Genomic DNA, 10,971 nt, shown 5'->3' on the forward strand with positions numbered 1-10,971 from the left:
TTCCCTCAACTGCCTCGTCTCCCACCAGCCAACAGCCCCAAGCTCCAAAGAATTTGACATGGGTGGGAGTGGCCCCTGAGGATGGAGGACTGTCCTTTGTCCCACTTGTGTACCACCATGAATGAGCAGAGTCACCTGGAATTTTCCCACCTTCAGCATCATTTTTTCAAATTTATTTATTTATTTTGGTACCAGGGATTGAACCCAGGGGTGCCTGACCACTGAGCCACATCCCCATCCTTTTTTATATTTTTATTTAGAGACAGGGTCTCGCTGAGTTGCTTAGGACCTCACTAAGTTGCTGAGGCTGGCTTTGAACTCGAGATCCTCCTGCCTCAGCCTCCCCAGCTGCTGGGATTATCGGAGTGCCCCACCAGGCCAGGCAGCATCATTGGTATTTAAGGGAGGTGCTGCCACACCACCCTTCCCCCGAGCCCCAAGCAGGGATCCTTGACTTATTTTAAAGTATTTATGATAGACAAGAGCCAGGTGTTATTTCAGAACAACTCCCTGCTAGGACAGTCGGTAGCTCCTCCGTACCCTGCACCTGTTTCCGAGAACCCAGAATAAGAGAAAGCAAACTCCTCTCAGGGATTTAAGGGGGGGCTGCTCCTACTTAAAAGGAGGTTACATCTCTGCACAAAATCACACAGGTGTTTTGTTTTCATTATTGATTTTAAAACAAATTATCAACCCCATAAAAAGGTTAGCTAGAGGGAGCCATTGGTGGAAAATGAACACTGTCGAAAGAAAGGTCACTTGGCCAACCTGAGATGCTCGCAGCTGTGAAAGGATTCAGTAGGAAGGTGTTTGGTTTGCAAAATTCGGGGCTGCCGAGGCCCTGGGTGGCGGTGGGGGTCTCCTTGTCTAGGCAGGCAGAGCTGAATGCTGAAGGTCCCTCTCTGCCCTAGGCAAGGCAGGTCTTTCACGGTGCCCCCCAGTTTGTTCATACTCTCTGGGAGCTTTTCTCTGGGCAGGGGGCAGGGTTGCAAGAGTAGGGCATCATGGGGGAGGTTCAATGCATATCTCCCGAGCAGCTCCTGGCCCTGCTCTGGCAGGCCTGTGGCCCCTGTCCAGCACATCAGCCTCTCCCCGCCACCCCCCCTCCCATGTCCTCATTAGTAGAATTACAATCCTATATCAGCTCTCCTCCCACACCACACCCCCGGATGACAGGCCTGGAGGACAGGAGGGACTGGAGCATCTATTCCTATCACCCTGCAGTCCCAGGAGGGACCTGATTTATCTCTGATGAGAGAGACTGAGTTCCCACGACCAAGTTCCATCAAGAGTGTATCCATTGATTTTTATTTTTTCTTCAGTGCTGGATGTGGCACCCAGGACATGAACATGGTAACCACTGAGCTCCATGTCCAGCCCCAATTGATACAATTTTGCCCAAACTAATAAAAATCATATTTTCCGCCAGGTGTGTTGGCACACCTCCGTAATCCCAATGGTTTGGGAGGCTGAGGCAGGAGGATTGCAAGTTCAAAGCCAGCCTCAGCAACTTAGCCAGGCCCTAATCAACTTAGTGAGAACCTGTCTCAAAATAAAAATAAATAAAAAATAAAAAGGGGCTAGGGATGTGGCTCCGTGGCTAAGCACTGCTGGGTTCAATCCCTGATACAAAAATAAATAAATAAATAAAAATCTTTCTTTTAGGAGCCTTGCAAAGGCTCAGTAGAGTCCCCTCTCAACCCCCTGGACAAGATGGGGCATCTTGGGAGAGTTCTCAAGCCTGATATGATTAAAATGTATTTCCATGAAAATGTAGACAAACACACATGGACTGCTTTGAACAGTGTCCCTGCCAAATCCATGTCCACCTGGAACCAGTATATATGACCTTGTATGGAAAAATGGCCTTAGCCAAGTTAGGTTGAGTTCATTCCAGACTGGGGTGGGCCCTTCTCCAATGACCAGAGTCCTTAAGAGAGAAATGTGTTCAGATCCAGATTCATGGGTAGGGAGAAGAGCTATGTAACCATAGAGACCAACTCTAAGGTTGCAGGGTAACCATGGAAACAGAGATTGGAGTGGTGCATCTACAAGCCAAGGGATGCTAAGCACTGGCAGAACCCCCAGGAGCCAGAGAGGCCAGAACATGTGGCCTTCCAGAGGGAACTGTCCTCGCTGACACCTGGATCTCAGATTTCCAGCCACCTGAGCTGTCAGAGAATACACTTCTGTAATGAGCCACGCAATTTAAGGCACTTTGTTACCTCAGCCATGGGAAATGAACATACTCTCTTATGTCCCTTTGGGTATCTCACACCCGCTATATCTATCCAAGAGGAAATTCTTCAGATGAAACCCAGAACCCAGCCACTTCTCCCCCCACCCCCACCACCACTGCCTATCCCTGGTGGAGCCTCCACCCTTCCATTAGGGGCCACGTGCCCCTTGTTCAATGCTAAGTCTGTCCTCAAAACTGCAGCACATCATCATTGGTTTTGGTTTTGGTTACCAAGGATGGGGGAGGTCAGTGACATGCACAAAGTTCTCGTGTTCCTTTGCCTGGTACGGTGAAGGTCCTGAAGAACAATGCCCTGTGTATTTCAACCTCGCTGGAAGAGAGGGTTGCAGATGCTCTCACTATAAGGAAATTAAAAAAAAAAAATATGTGAGCAGATTACCCTGCTCTGAGTATTGCACATGGTGGAATAATTGAAATATCACACTGTATCCCATAAATACACACCATTACATGTTAGTTTAAATTCTTTTAATAAAGAAGGAGGTGGCACCAGAGCCATATCCTCCTTTGCCCCCAACCTCCCATCTTAGAGTAAAGCCAATGTACTTCCTGTGGTCCCCAAGGCCTGCACATCCTGTACTGTGACCTCACTGACTTCACCCCTACACCTTGTCCATTCCCCGGGTGGGATGCTTTTCCCTAGAGACGCACAGTGCTCCCTCCCCCTCCTTCACACATTCCCCAGTCTGTGAGGTCAACCGCCCACCTCCCTGTTCTACCTGCCTCCATAGCTTTTATCATCTGCTTTACGTTCTACTCATTTAACTTACTTATTCAATCTCTTTCTCCATAGACTATAAGCTCCAAGAAGGAGAGAACATTGCCTTCTCTGTTTATTATTTCTATTTCCAACACCTAGAATGATACCGAACACATAGTAAGTGCTCATTAAATTTTGGTGACAGGGCAGGAAGGGGCTACTCCCTGAAACTTATGTTGTAACCTCATAATGTCTGGGATTTAGGAAATAAAAGACTCAAAGAAAAGGACTTGATGTCTCCTTAGGTTGTACAGAAGGACAAGGTTTGGGCCAGGTGGTGATGTCCAGGTACCAGGACACAGAGGCCTCCCTGCCTGTATCCTGGAGAGAGGCACCGTTGTCTGTCTGAAGGAGATACAGAGCAGCACGATGGTATCTCAGATGGGCTTGTCCATTTTCAGAGCAGAAGGCTGCTGGGTGGACCTCAAGGCAATGCCTCTGGGCTCCACATTGAGGGCAGGTCAGAGTGTGGAGGTGGGAGACAGGGCGGGGGGCTGTGCTGGAGGATCAAACTGGGCTGTGACCTGCCTGGCTCCTGAGCAAGGGGCTGAGGAGGTGTTGGGGCCACCAGGCAGGGTCTGGGCCGTAGGCTCTTAACCTTAGATGTGAATCCTTGGAGAGAATTCACAAACTTGGAGGGAGAAATTACATATTTATTGTTATAAACTTTTTTTGGGGGGGTACTGGGCATTGAATTCAGAGGCACTTGGCTACTGAGCCACATCCCCCAGCCCTGTTTTGTATTTAACTTAGAGACAGGGTCTCACTGAGTTACTTAATGCCTTGTTTTTGCTGAGGCAGGCTTTGAACTTGAGATCCTCCCGCCTTGGCCCCCAAAGCCGCTGGGATTCCAGGCATGCGGAATCATGGTATGTCTTCCCATCACAAATCTAGGCCCCCAGATGACAGTGCTGTTAGTAGTATCTGTGACTTTGTGATCTCATAAATCACAAATATTTTCTACAACATGTTCCAATAATGCCGATCTCTCAAAAATACCATTTACAGGCCCAGGTTATGGCTCAGTGGTAGAGCGCTTGCCTAGCATGTGTGAGGCCCTGGGCTCCATCCCAGAAACCACATAAAAATAAACAAATAAAGGTATTGGGTCCATCTACAACTACAAAAATATTTAAGAATATATCATTTACATTGATCATGGTTTTAAAATGATGGCTTATTGGACCTGCTTCTGGGCTCTATTTAAAGGATTACATATATTACTGTGACCATTTGGATAACTGTATTTCAGTATAATGGGTTTCCTTTGGCATCCTATTATTTTATTTCATATGCTTTTGAAAATGTTATTCTAAGCCCACTTGACCAGACGTAAGGGGTTCACAATGCCAAGGTTCTGAAGTCCTAGCAGCTGTTCCCTAGAGAGACCTATGTGGGTACTAGGGGTGGTGGGGGACGCTGTTTTCTGCAGGACAGAGGAAAGAATAAAGGACCCAGGAGAACAGGCTCCGTGTCCCAGGGTCTACCTTCCTGCAGTACCTAGCATGTCCAGCAGGTGGCAGCCCCTGCCCAGCCATGCCTCCTGGCAGTCTCTGGCACAGCCTGGGCCAAGTCCACATGGGGAAGAAGAGCGCCCCATCCTGGCAGCTGCAGTACCTGCACACGTGTGCACACACCTGCTCACATGCATGAACACTCACATACACGCCACATACACACACATACTCACATTCACAAAGGCAAAACAGCCAACCTGGCAAGCAGCTTTTGCAATATTTAGTCCTTCCAGGACAGGTATTTTGGGGACTCTGGTCCTTGGGAGGTCTTTCAAGAAGAAGAGCTCTCTTGGCAGGGGATGTGGCTCAGTAGCAGAGCACTTGCCTAGCATGTGTGAGGCTCCGGGTTCACACTGCCCAAAAAAAAAAAAAGTCCCTTTGTTCTGCTTCTTTTTCTTGCCCTGTAGCTTTTCTGAGGCCTCCACAGGTCAGCACAAGCCAACGGCCCCAGCCTCAAAATAATCTGCTCTCAGCAGAGGTGGGGAGTGGGGTGAGCCAGTGGGGATCTGAATTGTAGCCTGACTCTGTGACCTTGGGACAGTCAATCTGTCTGAACTTCAGTTTCTTCGCATTAAATGATGTATATAAAGGAGTCCGTAATCCCAGCAGCTGGGGAGGCCAAGGCAGGAGGATGGTGAGTTCAAAGCCAGCCTCAGCAAAAAAGGTGCTAAGCAACTCAGTGAGACCCTGTCTCTAAATAAAAATATGAAATAGGGCTGGGGAGGTGGCTCAGTGATTGTGGGGCCCCTGAGTTCAATCCCTGGTACCAAAACAAACAAACAAAAACAATGTGCATTTGGACAACTTCACAACTAAATGGGCAAAGAGCTTGAGTAGACTTTTCTACAAAGAAGATGCATATCTGGCCAATAAGTGTGTGAAAAGCTGCTTCATGTCATTGATCATTAAGGAGATGGAATCAAAACCACACGAGATATCATTTCTGTACCCTCTGGGATGACTATAATAAACAACCACAAACAACAAAAAACACCCAGAAAAAAACAAGTCTTGGTGAGGATGTGGATGAAGAGAAACCCCTTGATCAGTGCTGGCAGGAATGTAGCATAGTGTAGCTGCTATGGAATAAAATATGGCGAATCCTTGGAAAGTTGAACACAATTAACGCACCTGGCCATTTCACTGATAGATATCTATGCTTAAAGAACTGAAAATGGGGAGTAAAACAGATACTTGTTCATGAATGTTCATAGCAGCAGTATTCACAATAGCCAAAGCACTGACACAACCAAATGTCCATTAACTGAAGAATGGATTTCACACAAAGAAAAATTATTTAGCCATGAAAAGGGAAGAAGGCAAGACACATGCTACAACAAGAATGAGCCTCAAACATGATGCTAAGAAAAAGAGGCCAGTCACAAATGGTCAGGCATTCCATGATTCCATTTATATGAAATGTCCAGAAGAGGCAAAGCCATACAGACTGGATTCAGGCTGGTGGTTGCCAGAGGACTGGATTGGGGACTGCAGAACACTGAGTGGCTGCCTCCTGAGGATGCTGTGTTTGAGGAACCAGGTGTGGGACCAGACAGTGGTGGGTGTGCACACGTGTGCACACGCTGAGTGCACTAAATGCTACTGAATCGTTCACTTTCAAATAGTAGTGTTGCGTGTTATGCAAATTTCTCCTCCATTAAAAATGCCAAGCAGGGTGGGGAATGCCTGTAATCCCAGCAATTTGGGGAGCTGAGGCAGGAGGATCACAAGTTCAAGTCCAGCCTGGGCAACTTAGCTAGACCTTGACTCAAAATAAATAAATAAATAAAAAGGGCTGGGGGTGTAGCTCCGTGGTAGAGCACCTTTGGGTTCAATCCCCAGTACTGGAAGAAGGAAGAGGAGGAGGAGGAGGAGGAGGAGGAAGAGAAGGAGGAGGAGGAGGAGAGGGAGGAGGAGGAGGAGAGGGAGGAGGAGGAGGAGAGGGAGGAGGAGGAGGAGAAGGAGGAGGAGAAGGAAGAGGAGGAAGAGCAGGAGGAGGAGGAGGAGGAGAAGGAGAGGGAGGAGGAGGGGGAGGAGAGTGAACAAACACATGCATTTTTCCAAGCATCCAGAGAACATTTTAGAAGTATCCACAGCCCGCCACAATCCACCCAATTCAGCATACATTCTCCTCCTTTCCCTGCTTGCTGCCCATGGCAAATGGCCATCATAGAAACCAAAAGTGTTAGATTCTGCAGGGACAAGTGAGAGTGGAGATCAGAGAGAACGACCAACCCTGTCCCTGAGCTCAACTGTCCTCCCCGACCTCTTCAAGATCCCAGCTGGACTCACACAGTCCCCTCACCCTGGCGGGCTCCTGGGGTGAGCACATTGTTGGAAGGGAAGTTCCCAAGGGAACGCCTCGCTCTGGGCACATCTTTCTGACCTGCCGTGTTCCAGGTATCAGGGACACTGCAGCCCAGGTGTGGGAAAGCCCTGCTGGGGCCCTCACCAGGCCCGGGCAGTCCCCTCGCCTGCTAACCAGGGCCTTCGCTCCTGCTATGCCTTCAATGTGCTCCTCCCTCTGGGAACTCATGTTGACATTTGATCCTAGTGGTGAGACATCAAGATGCCACGAGGTCTCTTCTCGTGAGTGGATCAGTCATTCATGCAGCTTCCCGATTCCTGGGTTCACGGGTGATGGCCAGAGCACATCTGCTTTAAAGCCAGTTTTCCTGGGTCTCTTTCAAGGTCCTGTCTCTCACCACCTTGGAACTCTGCCCGCAAGAAGCCATTCCCCACGTGTGGCCTCTGGACCTTGGACCAGATCCAGGAGCCCCAATAAAAACTCTTTTCTTTATTATAACAACCTGGTCTGTGGTATTCTGTTGTCAGTGACAGAAAATGGACTGAAGTATCTGCCCTGGGGATACATCTAGGCCTGGGGAGGCCTTTAGAGATCCAGGATGCATTGACCACTGGGTTCCACGGCCATCACTTTGGCTCTAGTTGGCTGCTGTCCCCTCCCCCTTAGGCCGGTTTGCCTCTACTGACCACCTTGTGTTTGCTCTTCTTCTCTGTGTACTGCACATGTGTGCATGCCCCTGTGTGGGGGGCATGTGGACCTGTGTGACTGCTGCACAGGGCACATGGTGGCCTCTGGGAGTGATGGGCTGGGACCCTCAGATAGCAGCAGGTGCTGGGGCCCAGGCTCCAGCAAGGGGACGTCTCAGTGGAAGCAGGACTTTCAAGATGGCAGAAGGTGAGGGAGGACCCAGGTGGGCAGGGCAGCTCTAGTGGGGCCTTGGGTGGGGCCGACTGGCCATGTGTCCTTCTCCGTCTTCCCGTTTGCAACACAAGAGGTCGCAGACCCCCGGTGAGGGTGAGGGAGGTTTCCACCTTCTCTGGCTTGACCTTTGAATAGAAACTTGGGAAATGCACAAGCCCAGCTTAATTCTGTGCTTCAGATGGTGGGAGATTCTCCTTGCAAAAAGCCCCACAGGGCCCCACAGTTCATGTTCCCTTTAAATGGCCCTTAGTCTTGGTCTCCAGGTCAGACCACATTCTGGGCTCCAGATGCCTATGTCTAGTTCTCTCCTTGACTTTGCCCATCTTCCCTGTCCAGAACTGGACCCAGGTCTCCTCCCGCAGGACTGTCCTCTGAGCTGGAACCTTGCCCATCTGGGGAAACCTCATCTTTGCATTTTCTTCCAGTCATTCCCCAATCCCTGGTGCATTCCCAGGAATGGTCACCAGTGGGTGCTATAAGCTCTTCGAAGAGGAAGACCAAAGCCTGGTCCCCCATTCCCAGGTCCCAGAGCACAGGACACTGTCAGACAGGAACCACAATCCCTGGCCTGGCTCTTCCACTGGAATGTTTCCCAGGCTGATTCTCAAGGACTCTCTAGAACCTTCAGCACAAATCCCAACTCCCCTGTCATTCAGGTCCCACTCCCCGCCCCTTTGGTCTTACCACACTGTTCACTCCTTCGTCATGACCCATGAGGTCTAGGCTGGTTTCCCATCACTATAATGAACTGTCTGAGACCTAGCAGCACAAACTGCTCATCTCATGCCTGGGAAGCAAAAGAAGAAGAGATGGGGGTCCCACAATCCCTTTTGAGGTCATGTCCCCAGTGACCTAATGAACTTCCCTAGGCCCCTCCTCCTAAAGCTCTTAGCACCTCCTCGGGGAACCAAGGGTAGACAGACCTTTTAAATCGGGCTTTTGGTGATACTCAGCATCCAAACTATAGCACAGTCCAAATCACACCCACTTTGGTCTCAGGGTTCACCCTCACCCATTCAGTCAACAATCAGAATGCTGAACACAGCCAGAGTCTCGTGTGAGGCACCTTGGCACGTTGCATATTCTAAGTGGAAGAAAATTTGAGGCACAGAGGATGCAGGGAGGACCCTCATCTCCCCCCACCGGAAGCAGGTCATAGACCATCATGTGAGCCCCACCCCCATCCCTGTATCTAAAGACCGAGGGAAGAGGGGGAGAATCTGGCACACAGCCTTGCTGAGTCCTCAGTTAACAAGGGTTGGCTCTACCTCTTGTCCAGCCCCATTTCCCACAACTACACCATCGTTCACCAAACCTAGAATAGAAACACTCCGGTTTAACTTTTTCTTCATTTCCTTGTGAAAGGTCCTGTGTCATGTAAAACCCACATTAATTACATTTATATGCTTTTCTCCAGTGGATAGGATTTTGTGTGTGTGTGTGTGTGTGTGTGCCAGGGAGTCTGGGGGAGAATTCAAAGAGATAAGAGAAAAAGACATTTTTTCCTCCTGTGTACCCAGCTGGTGCCTCACTATACTACAAGGACAAGGACAATCAGCTGTGCCCAGAGTGACTGCCAGATGTTAATAGTTACTAGAAAAAAGATTAATGACTGCTTTCTGTTTATTCTTACATTTCACAGGCTTTTTTTTTTTTTTTTGATACAGGGTCTCGCTAAATTGCTGACACTGGCCTTGAACTTGAGATCTCTCTGCCTCAGTCTCCCCAGTTGCTGGGATTACAGGCGTGCGCCACCACACCGGAACCTTCTTGTCATTTTCAAAGTCAACCAATTAATGAGGGCAGTGTTCTTAGGCCACTCTTGGTGTTCTGGAAAACAGCTTATTGCAAAGATTCGCCTGCCTCTCCTTCCCTCTAGGGCTGAGAGAAGACTCAGGGTGCTCCCTAGTTTACCTAGGACAAGACAATGTTATGCACAGACCCTTAACATTCCCTTTCTTTGCCTCAAAAATGGTCGACTGAACTTCTTGTCCCCATTGGTCCAATCAGAGCAAAATGGTGATTAGCCCAACTTGGATTCAGCTTCTGTGAAACATCTTCCAGACAGGGCCGACCTTCTACCCATGTCCTCACACCTGAGTTTTCCTACCTGCATTTACTCCATTCTATTAAACATAACTCAAAACATTCTTTGTATTTACTTCGTGTGTGTGTGTGTGTGTGTGTGTGTGTGTGTGTGGGCGCGCGCGCGCGCGCGCAAGCCTGACCTTTGAGCTGCTGGCGGACATGGTCAGAGGCCCCGCCCCTGTGGCCAAGGTCTCTTTCTCCCTCACTGGCAGGAATCCTTTGGATAAAGGGTCTCCTTACTAAACTGCAATTTGTTGTTATTTGACACTCCTGTTGTTGGAGATTGTTGTTGCTGACTCAAGTTTCAGGAGGTGCATCCGGTAACATTGGGAGTCTGTTTATCCCCCTCCCCCAAGCTCCCAGGAAACAGAGGCACAGGATTTCTATCAACATGAAGACAACTCAGTTGTCCATCCTGACAGTCAGATGGGGTGGTTCCCCTGGACCCCACCTCTAGACCCAGGGAGAACCCCTCTTGTTCTGCATTCCAGATACAAGAGGGGAAGCAGTGATCCTCTGATACAAAGAGGCTCAAGAACCTAATCGCACAGTGATTTCACCTACCAGAGAGGCATAGCCAAGGTCACAGAGCTGGGGGCGGTGCAGCTGGGATTCGAACCCTCAGCCTGCTGGATTCCTTGCAAGCAAGCTTCTTAGGCTTCCGAGCAGAGCCACTGGTTCTCAGGCCTTCAGGTGGCCTGCCCATGCCTGGATTGACCAAGCGGAAGCTGGGCAAGGAGTTTGGGACTGAGCTGCAGTGGTTGCTTTGACCACTAGAGGGCACCCAGGCTCCAGCCAGAAGGGCTGGGGCCGAAATCCAGGTTCAGGACCCTACCTCCCCTGTTCCTCTATCCTAGCAACAGCCCTGTGCAGGTGAGGCCAGATGGGCTACCTGGGCTCAAATCCCTGCAAGCCCTGCGACCTTGGACAAGTAGTTTTTCAGTACTGAGCCTCCCTTGCCTTATCTCAGCTGGGAGCAATTATAGCACCTGCTAGCATTGCAGCACCGGCCATGCGCCACACACTGAGGGCACAGTAAACATCAACAGCTGCTATTACTACCATCTACCCCAATCTACAGACAAGGAAACGCAGGCCCAGGGAGCCAGGGCTACCT

At 49.6% G+C, this 10,971-nt stretch overlaps 1 long non-coding RNA gene across 1 annotated transcript; it reads right to left on the minus strand.

Moving 5' to 3' along the window:
- Window positions 1-1,575: 1,575 nt before the first annotated feature.
- Window positions 1,576-10,567, minus strand: LOC125611174. The gene is made up of 3 exons (XR_007341305.1): window positions 10,419-10,567; window positions 8,451-8,553; window positions 1,576-2,598 (listed from the first exon to the last, which is right to left on the minus strand). It is a non-coding gene; the product is annotated as an uncharacterized LOC125611174 (long non-coding RNA).
- Window positions 10,568-10,971: the final 404 nt, after the last annotated feature.

This window comes from Marmota marmota, unplaced genomic scaffold, assembly GCF_001458135.2.
Source record: "Marmota marmota marmota unplaced genomic scaffold, marMar, whole genome shotgun sequence".
NCBI classification, from domain to species: Eukaryota; Metazoa; Chordata; class Mammalia; order Rodentia; family Sciuridae; genus Marmota; species Marmota marmota.